Consider the following 12,250-nt stretch of genomic DNA (forward strand, 5'->3'; position numbering starts at 1 on the left):
ATTTTGTTTTTGTTTTTAAACTATCTCTACCTATATTAGGAGGTACAGGATTAATTTAAAAAATTGATGAAGTTCCTTGTGTTTCATATTGAACCTACTGACATTTTTAATGGACAAAAATAGAATCATATATATATACACACACACACACACACACACACACACACACATTTTAAAAGTTTGTGTATTAATACTTGTTCGGTATATAGGCTACTTCAAGTGCAGTCATTCGAGTTATGATCGCAATTTAAAAGTGTGTTGAATTTTGTGTGGTCTTTTGCAAAATTTGCAGTCAAAAACAGTGAATAAGACTAAATATGCCTAGTTTGGGAAAAAAAAAAAAAAAAAAAAAAAAACTGATTTCAGCTGACTTTCATGATGTTTAACTGCAATCTGCAATTCTATCAAAGTGCATCACCCACAAACGTGTCCTTCAGTGTTGAATGACAGGGAAAAAAAACAACTCAAACTATGCAAGGGAACAACAGGCTGAGATTAGGCTAGGAAGCTTGAGCACTTTTTAGGAGACACTGCTTCAAGCAAACTTGGGGGCTTTGGAATAAACTCCGTAACCACGTCCTCAGATTCACTTTGATCCTGTAAGAAGCAATCACATGGAGAGCCTGGAACAGTAAGGAAACCATTTTATTTGCAACATTGATGTTCCTGTTAAATTGACAGAGACCCAAGAGGAAAAATGCAGTAGGCCTGAATGTTGGTCACTTTGTCTCTGTGCCTTAGGTATCGTTTCCGTGGTGCGCCGACGTCACTGAGGAATGTTTCCATGGCACGCTTTAGGTGAAAGATCAACACTGAGCCACACAGCACAAATCTCACCAGAAATCAAACACATACAGACATGATGCTAAGAAGTCAAATACAGTAAACATCAAACTAGTGCCAAGGGAACGGAGTCCCTTGGACAGAACATATGGAGCTCACTTAACAGGCTCTTAGATTGCTTAAAGCCGATAAGTCTCCAGGCTGAGGTTCAGACATTAGACATTAAAAACATACCTAATTTAATTAGGCTTTAATAACAAAACCACTATTTATCAGATGTATAGCTGTACTTTTTAGATATATTTTATTTCCCTGACAAGTATACAAGTACAGATGCTTGGGAGCTCACTGATGTAATGCAAGACAGCCACCCTAGAAACTACACCTAGAATAACTCCTGACATGACAGTTCTTTAATTAATGGCTCAATCAGTAATGGACCTGCTAAACACAGAGAGCCAAACTGCCAGACTGTGCTACATGTGCTTATTGTTTGACTTGGCAAGTAGTACTGTAGTATACAGTTGCTAGGCATCACTCGAATACAAGACCTCAAACACAATATCCAGGTACAAAATGCCAGTCAAGCTTATCTGATGAACGTCAGAAGCTGAAGCTAAAATAAACACATTGGTTTAAGCAATAACGGTTGACTATTTTTAAACAACAAACATGAAGATTCAAGATATACAGATCATGTCCTGTCCCCCTTATTCTGCAAGTGAAGAGAGTTCCTTCATAAGTATAAAACATGAGCAGGTTATTGTAAATTACTTCCAGCCATTTCTTAAATTAGAAATATTGAGAACATTTCCTAATTGAAAGAAACAAGCTCTGATCCCAAGTTTAGGTAAATTCATGAAATTACACATGGTAATATTTTAGAGAAGTTCCCCAACAAAATCTAAACTAAAATATGTTCCCATTTTCACTGCAGGTGCATCTCATATCATGAAAGCTGTAGTGAAAATGTTTACAGAAAATGTAATGTGGGATTTATTTCTGTCCTACTTGACAGAGAGAATTACTGGTGAAACTTAAAAAAAAAAAAAAAAAGAATCACCAGCAGAAAACCACTGCTGCCTACTGCCAAACTGCCCTCCCTTATACAAACCAGGACTAGAGACAAAAAGATTCCTGGAAAAAGTCTGATGAGATTTTAGACAGTATCAAGCCACACTTTCCCACTCACACTCTGAATTCCTGTATTTGACAGCAGCATTTTTCAAACAAGGAGGAGAACTTAACTTCTCTACAGCAAGAGATATGAAATGTTCTGTCCCATCGCTACATCTCAGCAGATTCCCACACAGCCCTTCTCAGAAGACATTTCAGCTGGCTGGCTGCAAACTAAAAATAGTTCTGACCCGCAAGGAAAACCGCCCAGCTTTCACATTGCTATGCCTGCACTGTACTTGACTTTCTTTTGGTTCGTCTTTCTTGAGGGGCAGTTTCATGTGATCCTTCTAATTTGATCATAACAAAACCAGATGTTTCAAATGTAACAAACTAGGCCCTTCCTTTAAATGTAGCACCAATTACAGAGGTACAGCATGTCCTTATAGCTACTGCTACTACTGAGTTCATTAGTCCCATAACTAAGGCTCACTAAATCAATGGGGAGCATTTGCTCCAAATTCTTTAGAGCATAGTTAAAGGCATTTGCAACTCCCTTCAGTTTTGTCCTTTTGTATTTGTCACTGTTGCTTCCTGTAAACAAAAGAAGAGTCAAGCACAAACTTTGCTAATTAAAGCAATTGAGGGGGTGCTTTTCAATGCTGCAGTTTTGACGTGAATGAAAATGGCAAACGCAGACGATCTCTGTGCAGAAACTCTATTCCAGGGCAATTTATAGACTTCAGTGTGACAGCTTCCCTCTAGTCAGCTTGCTGGTAGGAAAGTCTTACATAAAGAAAAAGGAAAAAAAGAGGCCTTTGATTTCACAAAGCACAGTAACACTCCTCAGAAGAAAAAAGGAGACCATTTTCACACTGTTCTATTTCACATAACAGCTAGTAACTACAAAGATCCTGTGAAGAATAACACTAAACACTCTGTATAACACCCGCCTCCTAGATCAGCATCTGTAGCTCTGGAAGTGTTTTATGGTTGTCTCTGCTCATATCATCCTGTTTACCTTCCAATTTCAACAGCTAGACTGATGCACTCAAAGGTATAGCAAAGAGGGGCTAGAGTAGGATTTGAGGGAAAAAAATTACAATTGTCTGAAAGCATTTGTAAAGTCTAAAGGAGTATGCCTCCCCCCCACCCACACACATACACTGGACTTTAAGTGGGGTTTATCAATTAATATTTAATGTTGACCCTTAAATGGATTTTAAACGAGTCAAAGAGAAGCAGTTTTCAAAAGCGTTTACATTAAAATGGAAATTAAATTATTCATCAGGGCTGCACTGCTCAATACAGGAGGGGGAGTTTGACACTCCAGACTCAAAAACGGTTGGGGAAAAAGGATGAGGAGAAAAATAACCCAGGAGCCAGGCCATGCTTGAAGTGGTAACAGTTGGCTTCTATACAGCAGAGTTGCTGGGGCACAGGGACTGCAGCGTAGTCATCTCAGGAACACAAGCTGTATCAATGTGTTTTCACTGCTGAGCCCCAGGTCAGACCACACTGACGCATCTCTGCCCAACAAAGACGCTCTAATGCACTGTGAGGATTGAAGCACATCTCTGGAATTGTCCAGCATTGCAATAATGTGGGACACTACTGAACAAGAGCGACGTGGGCTGATGACCAAGAAGAGGTATTTTTAATGCGACAGATAGGTCACAAAAAGCACACTGGGATGTAGCACAACCCAGTGATTGGCTTTCATAGAAGATAATATGCAGATCTGTGAAGATGTTGATGTTGGGTAGATGTGACCAGAGGCCCAGGCAGGATGGAAATGCGACAATTGATTAAAAAAAGGTGAAAAATTACACTATTAAAACTTGGTATACATTTGTGATGTGAACAGACATCACTAAGTGAAAATGGCTTTGTTTGCAAGTGTTAAGGGAAAGGTTCAGGAATAAAGTATATGACAACTGAAAGGCACAATGAACGCTGATTAGTGCACAGTATATTACATAGTGGAGTTATAAGGCAGATAAAGGAAAACAACAGCAACGGTGATGAATGTAAAATGTCGATTCATCACAAGATCATAATGGGAAGTAACTATGCTTTCTGCTTTCAGAGTCAACATCATTATTAAAGTCCTGTAATTTCCAGTCTTCATGCGAGTTTCAGTTAAACCAAATACTGTGTTTTAAGTGACAAACTGAAATTGGTATTGCTGAATTGACAACAGCAGCGTTGCATAGGCAAGTCCTTACGATGGGCCTTGATGGGCTAGCCGTCCTGCTCTGAGTAAAACTCTTTTGATCAGTGCCTATTTCCACAATAATTATATTTTTAAAATATGTAATAAAAACATGATACTGCTATATAATGAGATTTTCCTTTTGTGTGCATGTGTTAAGTGCAGCTGTGTTTTAGGTGTTTTGTAACATTTGCCAGGGGTCCCGTTGAAGCATGTGTTTTAAGGAATGCAGTCAGAGTCAACAAACAAATGCAGCCGATATTCCTAAAGAGCACAGAAAGCAGGGTGTCTGGATTATGGTGCGTGCTGTGACCTACATAGCCCAGCGCAGTGCTGCGGCGCTTCACGACACCCCTGCTACTCCTCCGCCTGCCAAGACTGTCTGTCTCCTGTAAAGCCAGCAGACTGCACTGGAATACTGCATGGCCATTTAGTGGCTAATGCAAAGTGACAGCCAGAAATCACCACACTAAATAATGCATGGCATGTCGTCTGCACGCACACCGTGAAGCCAATTAAACCCTCCTCCTCTATAGGGTGGGTGGGTGTGCATTCCAGTACTAGACTTTGGGTCAATTGCAAGTTCATTTTAACTGAAAGGCACTTCAGTGTTACAAAAGTTAACTATTTTGCATTGAATTGACATTCCAAATGAAATATAATATTTGGTGTTATTGTAAATAGGACTGCTGTAAAAAAATGCATGTGAAATACTAGTCAATCATTTGCAAACACCATATTCACCTATGTGGTGATGCCTATTCATCACAACAAGACTCGCAAAACACTTCTATCAACTACCATGCATTCAACTCAATCAACTGCAGTTTTTCATATTTGAAACCCTTAGAGGTCTGACACAGATTGACAAACACAGGTAGGCAATTTCAGCTTAAAATTGCCCACACTAGCCAAATTCATCAATTTGCATGATTAATGCCTTTTGTAAAATAAGTCACATATTTGTGTATAGTTTTGGTAGTGAAGGAAACACATTTATATTAGGGAAATTTTTTTTGCAAAATTGCATTCCATTTAAATGCATAGTAAGGATTACACCTTCTCTCAGAGATGAGTATGAGCAGATGAGCTGGCAGCGCATACACACTATGTGGATTTCCAAGATGTAATGAGAACTGGATATTTTCTGTATTTCCAAAAAATGTCAAAGAATGTGATTAGAAAAAGTGGCAGGGTTTATTATACAAAATACCATTACCTAACTTTCGATAACATATAAAATGAAAGTCAGTTGATATGCTGTATAACCAGTTTCCCTAAATATTGCAAATAAAAACAGTCAGTGAATATATTTTCTTCTTGCAGCTGAATGCCATAGCCTCCAGGTAATATGTATTAGCTATAGTTTATGTTTTGACGTTTACATATCCTAAGATGTCAATAAAGTAACTAAATGAGTAATTTGTGATTCTGTTGAATACTTACAACACTCAGAAGGAAGTTACTGAAAAGGTTCAATACATTTCAATTTCAATAAATGGTAGTATAGATTACATTGCATTTTTATTTTGTAAATGCATACAGCCGGTTAAATTATACATTATATCACAAGCTGCACTTAAATACCCAAGAATGAAGCAATTAAGACAATTTTTTGGATTCCAACCTCTACTGCTTGAAATCCTACATTATATTCTGCATCAAGGTTTATTATTGTGTTAAATCGTGTGGTGACTCAATATTAAAGTATAGTGGTCCAGCTAATGACGTGATGTACATTTTCTACCATTGTCATTTTTTTAATTAAATTAAAATCCCAATTGCTAGGGAGAAGAATTCAAAATGCTTTTGTGCAAGTGCATCTCAACGCATATCAATTGAGATTAGAAACCAAATTCAAGTAACAGTATGAAGATGATAAAAAGATATAGAACGTACAGAAATCACATTAAAAAATACTTCTAAAAATAATCAATTACATATTCGATGAAAGAATTAGTAACAATAGCAGCTCAGGTGATGGAACAAAGGAAGCATCGTTTAACCTTGACTTAACATATTTCCTGACTCAGCATCAGTAACAAAGAAAAGCAACGAGTTTCTCTGAGAGCAAGGCCATTCACACCTCTGTCTTCCTTCCTTTTGAGTTTAAACCTGATGTCCAGCCCTATAATGCCAGGATGTAGGAAGTCACTTACTGTACTTTGTAAATTGTAAATTGTAAATTGGAATTTGTAAAATGTATTTTGAATTGCTGTTTTAGCTAAATTGAATTTGTAATGATTGATGCCTTGTACCTCACTGTATTTCTGCACTTTGTTTTCACTTATGTTGTAAGTTACCCTGGATAAGGGTGTCTGCCAAGAAATAATAATAAAAAATAATAATAATGCCCTTCAAAAACAGAGGGGTTGAGAGATGTGCATTTATTTATTTCTTTACAATTTTTCTTGAAACAACAACTGCTGTTTTACTTGATATGAAACTCAAGTGACGTCTGATCTGTTGAGAGCAGACCGGTCGCAGTCTGGTCTGCCAGCTGTCTGCTGGCTCTCTATTTTAGCTGTGTGACGGACTGCGATACTGGGAAGCAAGTTGATCCATGCTGCCAAAACCAAAGGGAATTTTAATTACATTGACCCCTGCTGTAACGCCTGGTCCTTCAGCTGGGGTTGGGCAACCAGGAACGAGCGTAGAAAGATTGAGATTCTGTCACGAGTTACATGGCCACCTTTGCCTCCTGTACTGAAATGTCTCTGAACATCATGAAGGTTGATACTGCTGAATTTGACCATACATGTGTAAACACACTGATACTTTACAAAAGGTAAAGGTCAGCACCATAATCTAGACTAGACTCCCCCTGTAAATTCACATCTTTACACAGGCGACCCTAAAGGATCACCGGACTGAATTTGTGGTCTTCGGACTGCATGCACTTTTAGGAATACAATGTGACATGCCTTAGGGCTCCATTCTCAGACCTAGGATTGCCACTATATGCTCTCCCTAGATGACACTGTCCACAGACATAAAATACATTTCCACTGCTACTCTAATCTAAGAAACCAGACATGTCACCCACAAGTTTATCTGCTCGTCTTATCATCATGAAAAACTGAATTACATCCAATTTCCTTTTGCTAAACTGACAGATTTCTATTTTTTCAATGACTGTGGGTATAGTATCAGGCCCGATATAACCACACTTAATCTGAGTGAGAGGTTATTTCAGACCATATATCAAAAGTGTGTCTGAAGTGTCTATCCTGCAGCTTCCAAATATTGCCAAACTAAAATCCCTCCTCTCACTGCAGGATGCTGAGAGGATAATACTAAGAGGATAATAAGAGGCCACCAAGGCCGGACTAGGTGGTTGCCCTGCCTGCACTCTGTCTGTACTCCAGTTAGTTCAAATGCTGCCGCAAAACTCCTAATTGAAATTAAAACAATTTGATCACTTTACCCAATACCAGTATCACTTATCTGTGATCTATTCTATATGGAGCCAATTATCTCTTGCAGTCCCCAAAATACTCAAAACAAACACATGAGAAGGAGTGTTTGGCTACAGGGCACCTATGATGTGGAATGAGTTAATTCATGTCAGAGATACCCATATATCTCAGCCTATAAGTCCAAACTGAACACTGAGACAGTGGACGACTTCCATCTGAGGACATTTACTCCATTCACAACCCTGTAGCCTGTAGCAGTTTTTGTTTTTCTCTATTGTGTGCCTAATGGTTTATCTATTGTACTTCATGCATATACTAATCTTGAAAAGCATTCTGTGGCGACATTAAACAATTGCTTGATAGATAGCATATAGTACAACATTTGTAAAAACTTAACTTGGTCAAACATTGGTGTTAGCAAACCAATACAGAACATTCTTACTACATGCAACTTAATTACATTAAATAACTCTCCCTATACAATCCCTCCTAAAGACAAGAAACCACTGATCAATATTTTCAGTGTCACTGATTTTACAACTGTTTTGCAAGTTATTTCACATACAAAAGACATTACTAAAGCTTCAGTCATCATTCTTTACAGAAATGCATTGCATAATTGTATAAGAAACAAATTATTTTATTAAAGGAACAAAATTTGTATCTATTACACAATTTAAAAAGTGAAATGTAAGCAAATTACTACTTCAATGAAGGGTTCAATTAACAAACAGAGCTCAGCTGGACCAAAAACCATCGGGGTAGGAGGTTCCCCAGGACTAGGGTTGCGAACCATTGCTATAAATAGGCTAAACAAGATAAAACTGAAACTAAAACAACATACTTTACTTAAAAGCATACTTTACACAAATACACAAATTATCTACAGGTATCACTTGTTTGATGCAAAACTAACTTCAAAGCTTGACATGGGAATCTATTTGCTGTTGTGTGCAATGTGTGATCTCTAAGCTGTAAGCATCTCTTAAAAGGAAAGGCGTCTGGATTTAAAAAAAATATTACTGAGTTTGAAAAGAATATTACAACAGCTCATCGCAAGCTATGTAGTGCAAATCTTTCGCCTGGTGCCAATACAAGGAAAGACTACAACATGTGGACAAGTGCAAGGTATTACATGCAGGTAACAAAAATGTCCACTATAATTACACTATGGGAGGAATAGAACTAGATGACATAACGCATGAGAAAGATCAAGGAGTCTATGTGGACTCCTCACTTTCCCTATCCAAATAATGTGGGGAAGCAATAAAACAGGCTAACAGGATGTTAGGGTATATTGTCAAAGTGTAGAATTGAGAACAAGGGCAGTGATGTTCAGACTGTACAATGCACTAGTTAGAGCTCATCTGGATACTGTGTACAGTTCTGGGCTCCACACATATCGCTGATCTAGAGGGAGTTCAGAGGAGAGCAACCAGACTTATTCCAGGTCTCAAGGGAATGTCCTACTGAGAGACCGAGGAACTGAACCTTTTCACCCTGGAACAGAGGAGACTACGTGGGGACTTGATTCAAGTCTTCAAAATCATGAAAGGCATCAACCACATCAAACCAGAGGAGCTTTTCCAGATCAGCAGGGACACACGGACCCGGGGACACAAATGGAAATTGGGCTTCAAGGCATTCAAGATGGAAAACACTTCTTCACGCAGAGAGGCGTCACAATCTGAACAAACTCCCCAGCGATGTGGCTGAAGAGACAATTTGGGAACATTTCAAAACAGATCCTTGGATCACTTAGTTATTAATGGACACCAAACGAGCACGATGGGTTGAATGGCCTCCTCTCGTTTGTTAAGTTTCCCATGTTTCTTTTGTCTAACTTTATCCCCTCAATCCGTTTCATGAAAATGAAAAGCTGCTGAAAAGTGACTACGGTGCAAAAAGCTAGAACGAGCAAAAGCAGCATCAAACAGGGGAACATCTGGGCTACAGAAATTACAAATTATTATTTGTTGGATTTCACAGCTTTCTTGCTTTTTGAAGGTAAAGGATTCTGTCATCTCTTTGAATGCCTCAGCCTCTTTAGACTCTGCGCAGTAGAAAGTTGGTGTCTGAGACTATGATGCCGGAATGGTTTCAGACAAATCCAGATGCTGGTTGAAGACATGAATGTCACACTGGACAGAGAGGGATGAGACTTGTATAAGCAAATAATAATCATTACTTATAGGAACCTTGTTGTTGCATGGTTTGTTTGTTGAAGCATGAGAACATGACTCATTAAGTGTCTCTGTTGCAAACCAATTGAGGTTGAGCTCTTTTAATCTCTCGATGTAAGAGACACTAGTTTCTGACTTGGGTTTCTAATGCATTTGCAACTGCTGTTCAAGTACTAGTACTAGGAAGATTGTGTTTACCTCATTATTCATTATGAAGCTGATCTCTTATCAATTCACTTACAGCGCAGCTATTCCTGATGTTTTCAACCCATTCAAACGCGGAGACGTTCACAAACAGATTGATAAAACTGAACTGGTTGAGGTGATTAGATCGTACTATGATGAATTTGAGAAGAGCATCTTAAAAGTAATCCCTGGTTTACTTTTCCACGGTGTAGTATTCACAATCTCGGCCTGCTGTTTTAATCTGTGGTAGATTTACTGGATTGATTGAAAGAATTAACAATTGCATCTGAACCCACACTCGTCTCTTACGGACTGCTGCTATATCTCCTCCAGGACCAACCCAGCCAATGTTCAGCCAAAACTAAAATTTAAAGCATCAATCCTTTCGCAAGATCTGAATTGAATACCACATATGCTGGGTTAGGTAAAGTGTCTAAATGAAATGTTACTTTCTGTGGTTGTCTCCCCACCGAAAAGCGAATTACATCTCCAGATAAAGGAGCAAACTATAGCAGTAGTGAAAGTCTACAAAAAAGAGGAGCAAACTATAAATAAAATCAGAATATTATGTTCCACCATCAGGTTGCTAACCTGCTTCTTCATAACTAGGAAATTAAATTCATATGCGATGATGTCATTTTGACAGGCTGACGGTCTGCCAAGAGGACGTATAGTTAACCCCTTCAGCCAGGCAGCGCTGGGCAGGTAGCAGGTTTGTTTTGATCATTTAAACCGTGAATTTGACAGCAGATGGAATACGTTAAGATATACAGATCAGTAGTAATTGTGTGTATATAATACAGTTTAAATAAAATAATGGCAGACTCACCTTCAGCCACGACATTCACCGACACATGGGTCTCCGCTGCCTGTGGACCCGCAGGGCATCAGCCGGGCCCCGAGCAACACTGAACAGCACTCCTCCGGACAGCGCACCGAGAGCGGAATCAAACCGGTCTCTCCCCGACACTCCCTCCGCCTCAGCAAGAGAATCTGGCGCTCGTTTCTCCGGGGTCTGTCCTGATCGCCTCCCGGGACGCGGTCACAGCAGCGGCGGCTCGGATCAATCCTCGAAAGCCACTTTTCTGGAAGGAAGACGAACAGGGCGATCCTGGAGTAAGCCCAGCCCGACAGCGACGACTCTCCCCGAGGCTTGAAATCTGCGGGACTCGCAGCGTCTCCACACAGACTCAGCCCCAGAGCAGTGCTGGTGTCCGGCTCACTGACCGGAGGAGCCCGATGACACCAATCCACACTCACTGTTTCAGCCCCAGACCCGCTGGCAGGGCTGCGCTGACGAGCCCGTCTCCGGTCCGGTGGCGCTGGCAGACTGCAGTGCCACAGTCCCGTGTGCTGGGCTTGTGTTTTCTTTCCAAGGCTAGCCGAGCGCCCTACAATGTCCCCACTGTTCCCCGTCGCCTCCCTCTCCTGCGGCAGCTCGCCTCGTCCTGCCCTGCTCCTCTCCGTCTGGGTCTGGACCATGAATCGCGTGTGTCAGTGTTACCCTACCCGCCTCTCGGGCACTCTTTTCCCGGGTTGCAATACCGCAGTCTGTACCAGCCGTTAACTCCTCCGTCCGCCATTAAACAAACGCTTGGGAGACAGGAAACCAGTAACACCAGGCGCGTCGGCTCGCGGGAGTCTACAAATACCGCGAGATGACGGAAGAGGACAACAATACAATAAGACCTTCCCAACATGGCGCTGAATACATACCGCAGTCAATCCAAAATGGCTGACATAGTAAGGAAGCCGAGGCGCGTTTCAAATGCTTCTAGGAGTGAGACTCTTACTGTGTGTGCTTCGTTGTTGCACAGTAACATAATTCTTAATTTGCTTTATTTATGTATTAGCAGTTGCTGTTATTCAGGGCGACTTACAGTTTACACAAGAAGAATGTTAAAGCATTACAAACGTGCATTAATACAATCGATACAAAATACTCCTATGATAGGAGATGTCGCAGAAAAACAGTAGAAGTGCTAACAATACATAAGTACACATGAGTATAGGAAGAATAGTTAAGTGCATAACAGCAAGAGTGATGGACAGTAATTTGAAATAAATTTGGAGATATGAGGAGCCCAACCTGTTACATGTTTCATCTCCAAATTTTATTCAAATTACGCTCTCCACTCTGAGTCAATACTCAGTGCACATTTTCTCTATACCCCTGATGCTTGGATACAGAAATTGTATTGATTTACTATATGCTGGGTAAATATTTTGAATCCTGTTCTGTTTTTTCTTTACCCCATCTCCCCAAAGTTGGACTGATGTTCAACACTGGCTAATATTTGGAAATTATACAAAATAAGTGCAAAGCAGGTATTTCTGGGCATATTTGA

General features: G+C 40.0%; 1 protein-coding gene across 5 annotated transcripts in view; it reads right to left on the reverse strand.

The window, feature by feature from the left end:
- The window catches only part of cep350 (centrosomal protein 350), a 65,811-nt gene extending 54,296 nt beyond the window's left edge, over positions 1–11,515 (reverse strand). For all 5 annotated transcript variants that reach the window (XM_066692509.1, XM_066692512.1, XM_066692510.1 and 2 more), the window contains exon 1: positions 10,732–11,515. The gene's annotated coding sequence lies outside the window, so the exon portion shown is untranslated. The remainder of the gene's footprint in view (positions 1–10,731) is intronic.
- Between the last annotated feature and the right edge of the window lie 735 nt (positions 11,516–12,250).

The sequence above is a fragment of the Amia ocellicauda genome, chromosome 19 (genome assembly GCF_036373705.1).
Source record: "Amia ocellicauda isolate fAmiCal2 chromosome 19, fAmiCal2.hap1, whole genome shotgun sequence".
In the NCBI taxonomy this organism is placed as follows: Eukaryota; Metazoa; Chordata; class Actinopteri; order Amiiformes; family Amiidae; genus Amia; species Amia ocellicauda.